Below are 6,071 nucleotides of genomic sequence, written 5' to 3' on the forward strand. Positions count from 1 at the left end.
TTCCTTTCAGTTCAATACAGTTTTATTTATATAGCACCAAATCACAAGAACAGTTGCCTCAAAACCCTTTTTATATAAGGTAAAGTCCTCAACAATCATACTAACCATTTTGAGCAAGTCCTTTGGCGACAGTGGGACGGAAAAACTCCCTTTTAGAAGGAAGAAACCTCTGGCAGAATCAGCCTCGGGGAGGGGCGGCCATCTCTTATGACATGATGCGGATGAGGGGAGGAAGACATGCTGTAGAAGAGAGTCGGAGATTAATAATAACTAATGATTAAATACAGAGGTATATAAACCCATAGTGAGTGAAAAAGAAACACTTGTGTATATGTCACTTCCTGGGCTGATATTTTACTGACATACTACCAACTGATCTTTGATTTTTAATATCCCTCTGCTTCTACTGATGATTCTGGCTTAAGATGCTGCATATTCAAATGAAAATCTACACTAAACCTGTCGATGCCTTCCAAGTGCTCCAACAAAAGATGTCAAACAGCAGATCAACGTCTTCTCGGCGAAAAACATAATGTTCATGTTGACCCCACACAACCTAGGAACAGTCTGAAATATTAAAACAAGGTTGTCACCATGTTTGAAATGAAACAGTAACTGTGAAAAGTCTTTCTTCATCTCCGGCCATCTTTCTTAGCAAGAGCTAATGTGGAGCCCTGCTCCAGTAACAAAGACATCTCTTACAATGAGGGTGTTCACAGAGAAAATCATCTTCTAAATGGCATTTGGTAACCAAAGTAGGCCGTTATAATTCATCACTGTTCATTCATGCAAGCCTCATACATCATCACAGATAATGTTACAGGCATCAGGAATGATATTAACCGCTTCACAGATGCAAGAAGGACAGCCATGGATTCACACACTGATGACGTCATTAATAAAGCCCGTCGATACAGGAACAAACACGCTAACATTTAAAATGACGTTTGAGTATAGCATGCCACAGCAACCACACAAATGACATGTACATGATCTTCATGGGCGCCAACACACAGCACAATAACTGCCAGTCGAGCTGCTCACAGTGTTTCCAAAGCATCTTGTCCACCAGACCTACTTTTCTTGTTGAATATGTTTAAAGCTAAGCACATTTTAAATGTAATATTTTGTTCGGTAGTAACAGTCTGTATTCCATAAAAATCTGTTTGCAGTGTTGATGTTGAAATCATGTTTTATTTAAAGATATAAAGACATTATTTTAGATGATGAACTCATCTTGAAGTTGCTTAGATCTAGGGAGCTGATTGGTTTCCCATAGACCTCCAGTTTGTTTTGGAACCAGAACAGTGATCTCTGCTGGCCATCAGAAAGAAAGCAAGTTTAAGGCATTTTCATACCCAGAGCCTATTTCCATCATTTCCAGTCCCACAGTAATATTGAATTGGAAAAAAGGAAGAAAATAGATAAGAATTCATCATTGTAGTATAACTGCTTTGTGCGATATGAGTGTAAGCTTGACCAGACAGTGAGTAGCATTCAAAGATATCAAGGCTGAACTCCATAACAACTATTAAGCTACATTCTCCGATTTCACTGAGACATTTTGGACATGTTTTTCTTAATTTCTGATGTTTTTGTTATGTGGCTGTCTTTCTCAACTTTGTAAATATTTTTGTACACAGGTCTGTGCATCATCCTCAACTGTAGTAATCATTACTTTGACGTCAGCAACAGCAGAGGCATTTTACGAACGCGTAAGTAAAAACTCAGTGAGTGAGGATGTGGGACGCTTAAATGAGGATAACTGATATGTGTCTAAAAGCTGGCTTGTGATAGATAAATATTTCTGTGTCTAATGTTACACTTTGTTATGTCTCTGGAGGACAGAATGACAGTAAATGGCACAGAATTATCTTAGACGATCTGAATGAATATTATGAGAGGCTTCTAATGTTACACTGGCCATACAGAGTATCAGGCCGCTCCTTACTTAACTGGTTTCTAAGACTGGTTGATTTGGCTTTTGAAACTTTATGGTGAATTATAAGTTGGACTGCTTACTTCTAAATACTGAGCACGGGGCTGAGGAGCACTAGCAGACTGGTCTATTGTTTCTATATTTTATTTTTTTAAGGCCAGTTATTACCAGTTATTCCAGTCTGTGTGCATGCCCCCAGCTTTGATGATGACAAAGTTTTCATTGCACTTTTATCCTCTTTCCAAATATGAATACACATCATTTAATCTTTTGAGGAAATCTAAATTGTGTTATGGAAACCCAGCTGGATTACTCAAACTCCAGGGGATATCACTCTGCCAGTGATGCCATGATGCTAAAATCATTTATGAAGGACTTTGGAAGTTGCGATCCCCAGAAACTTTTGCATCCAGATTCCAAAACTTTCTCATTTTTCTCATGTGCACATCACATTTAATCTAAGATAGATAATTTTTCAATGAAGAAGCTTTATTACCATTTGAACACTTCTTTTAGTATTCAGCAGTAGTCTTATGAGACCATTCCACTTTATTTCTTGACCTCAGATTTTATTCTTCTGCAGCTGGAATAAAGATTTACTCCTACTGTAATGATGCCTTCTGCAGTTCAATAACACAATAAAAAAAAGACAAACTGAAGAATTATTGTCTTTGGGCAACTCAGATGAGACAAATACAATTTGGGAAACCTTAAAGGCTGTTCTCAGAGGAAGAGTTAGCTCATATTTAGAGACATAGAAAGACAGCTGAAATAATTCATAAAGAAATCTGATGTTGACAGGCAATTTGCGATTAATCCAACTTCAGAGCTGTACAAAGAGAAGGTTATCTCCCATTAGAGCACTTCGCTCTCACACTGCAGTCTTAGACTATTTAAAAGTAGAACGGGAGGGAGAGCCTTCAGTTTTCAGGCCCCTCTTCTGTGGAACCAGCTTCCAGTTTGGATTCGGGAGACAGACACTATCTCTACTTTTAAGATTAGGCTTAAAACTTTCCTTTTTGCTAAAGCATATAGTTAGAGCTGGACCAGGTGACCCCGAATCCTTCTCTCACCCCAACGCATCCCTGAGCCTGGTTCTGCCGAAGGTTTCTTCCTGTTAAAAGGGAGTTTTTCCTTCCCACTGTCGCCAAAGTGCTCATAGGGTCATTTGATTGTTGGATTTTTCTCTGTATGTATTATTGTAGGGTCCACCTTACAATATAAAGCACCTTGAGGCGACTGTTGTTGTGATTTGGCGCTATATATATATAAAATCGAATTGAATTGAATTATCCAAAGTCAATTCCAACTCTCTTGAGATTGAGATATATTGAGATTAAAGGGGACAATCCATGAATGCAGTGATAAAACAAGTACTCTGAGGCTCTTCAGGTCATTAGTTCAGCAGAGGTTTGACACATCTGTTAGATCTCATTAAGGGTATCAATAATAGTAAATAAGACTGGCAACCTATCCGGGGTGTACTCCACCTCTCGCCCTATGACAGCTGGGATAGGCCCCAGTGCCCCCGCGACCCTGAAAAGGATAAGCGGAAGTGAATGGATGGATGGATAATAGTAAATAAATAAATAAATGAGTTCTATGAAAAAATATTCTCAATCATTAAAAATGTTTAATCACTCTCTGTCTACAGGAGTTCTGACCAAGACTTTAACAGAAGCCTCAGTTTCAGTTAATCTTAAAAAAAGAGCCCAACAGAATGCAATTCTTATCAATCTATTTTGCTTTTAAATGTTGATGTTAAAATATTAAGAAAAGTCCCAGCAATGTAAGTAGAAGAATATCTCCTCTCAATAAAATCTGAAGACCAGACTTCCTACATGATGGCATTTATTCTCAGATATAATCCATCTGCTCAACATCATTTTTGCCCCATTGGAAGCAACAGACCCTGAAGTGGTACTTTTTTTGGATGTGGAAAAAGTGTTTCACAGAAATGAGGATAAACTGGGGTTTTGTAAGAACTGTACTTCCATCATAAGGCTTCTTTAGTCATCACGCTAAGCTTGTGTTCATAGAAATAGTCAGTACTCATACTTTCCACAATCCTGCACAATCCATCAAAAATGATCACTCTCACCATCATTGTTCACACTCACAATTGAACCCTTAGCTTTAGTGCTGAAAGCAACAACACAGCTGCAGGGCAAAAGATGGGAAAATGTGGAGCACCATGTCTACCACCATAAAACTACTAGAATTAAGAAAGGCACTCTGCAGGTTTGAGAATCAGAATGCTTTTTAATTCCAGAAGAAATGATGTAAGTGGTAGCAAGATGGGAGGAGGTTTTGTTTTGTTTTATGCTTTACTACTGGGCAACAAATACAGAAAAAAAACCACTTAGTTGGAAATATGAGCATGCATTAGATTTGAATCAAATGGAGTCCAGTTCTTGTCTAACATCCTCACTGCTGCCAACCTCAACAATGAAACGACATATAAAATCTCCTGTAAATAATTTCTTTTCTGCTAACTTAAGGTTTGTTGTTTTGTCATATTACTGCAGCATATTCCCACATCTACATGCGGAAGAATCAAATATTCTAGATAAACCAGCAAACCCAACTGTACCTATATTTTTCACTCTGACTGCTCTCCACTCACTTAAATCAAACAAAAATGTGAGGATGAGTTGGAAGTGCAGCTTTAGGACTCCTGGTGGGACAAAGTCAAATTGAAAGTTAATTATTCCTCATCCTGGACACATCTTAATATAATGCAATTTAAAGAGCTGCACAGAAATCATCAGAGCAAAGCTAAATTAGCCAAATGTTTTCCTGGCACTGATGAGGCGCACAATACCTGTGCCTCTGTCCTCACCCATGTAGCCCATACCATCTGGTAGTGTTCAAAAGTAACAGGATTTTGGAAGAACTTTTCCACAATCATGTCTGAAATCCTAGAGACTGAAAGCATACCCTGTTCATTCACTGCCATTTTTGAAGTTGCCTTGTACTATCCTGAGTTAAAACAACAACTGTTTTATAATTTGCCTCATTGTTTGCCTGCAGATGTATCATCCTTTTGGAAGATCAATTTAATGTCTTTTCTTAAACTGGAAATATTAAATTTTCTCTTAGAGGATCAACTAAGAAATATTACACCAAATGCCAGCCTTTCTTTCACATTGTGGTAAAAGGCTTACAGTTTGTTTTATCCAGCATTATTCAGTATTCTGTAAAACACCAAAAATATTTTAAGTATATATGCTAACTGCATGCTTGGTATGCTATGATATATATTAATTTACAAGAGCAAACTAATTTGGGATGAGATGCTGTTTATTCATTGGTTATATCCTGTTTTGGATATTTCCCTCAAAAAGCAAATATACAGTTATAAGAAAATACAAAATACAGTTTAATATACAGTTTTATACAGCATTGGCTGAAATAATATTTGTACAAGATATACCAAGAATGGTGCAAATTTTTAAATACTTACAAAACAGTGATCATTACTGAAAAGAGCTCTCCAAATTATAAACATGGGTGTTAAATACCTGCTGCAATTGTCAGTCAGCATTGATAAAATCAGCATATATATACATTTCCGCTTCCCTTTGCCTTATTTATTGTACTATGAATAGAAATGCCACATATTTTCAAAACATGTCATTGCATTCAGTGTACCTCTGTCTAGTCGTATGAGAAAACACAGTTTGAATACATACCCACTAGTTTTTCTAAAGTAGTTGAATTCCCAGGGTAATAACTCACCGATTGGTAAAATAGGGGAAGTTAAAAAAAATATGCTGTAACACCACAGAAAAGTCAGTGTATGTGGGAGTAAAAGCTTATTTTACTTCCACTTTGGCCATAAAATTTAACAGAAAATCAGAACAGTGCATGCTGTTCTGGCTCTCACAGCTCACAGGGTCAATGCCAAGCTCATGTCTTCATTTCTTTTCTTTCTCTTCCCCTGTCCTCTCCTGAGTCATGCAGTCATCAGGTATTAGTCAGTCGGGCACATGTGGAGCATCAACATCCCTGTACAGCCTGTGGACAGACAGGTCCTTTGGGTCCAGGACCAGAGAAAAATATAACCTGAGTTTTTACTTTAGTGCTATTTACAGATTTTGTTGCTTTTTTAAAGTTAAAACTCTTTAAT

Source organism: Astatotilapia calliptera, chromosome 16 (genome assembly GCF_900246225.1).
Source record: "Astatotilapia calliptera chromosome 16, fAstCal1.2, whole genome shotgun sequence".
Classification (NCBI taxonomy): domain Eukaryota; kingdom Metazoa; phylum Chordata; class Actinopteri; order Cichliformes; family Cichlidae; genus Astatotilapia; species Astatotilapia calliptera.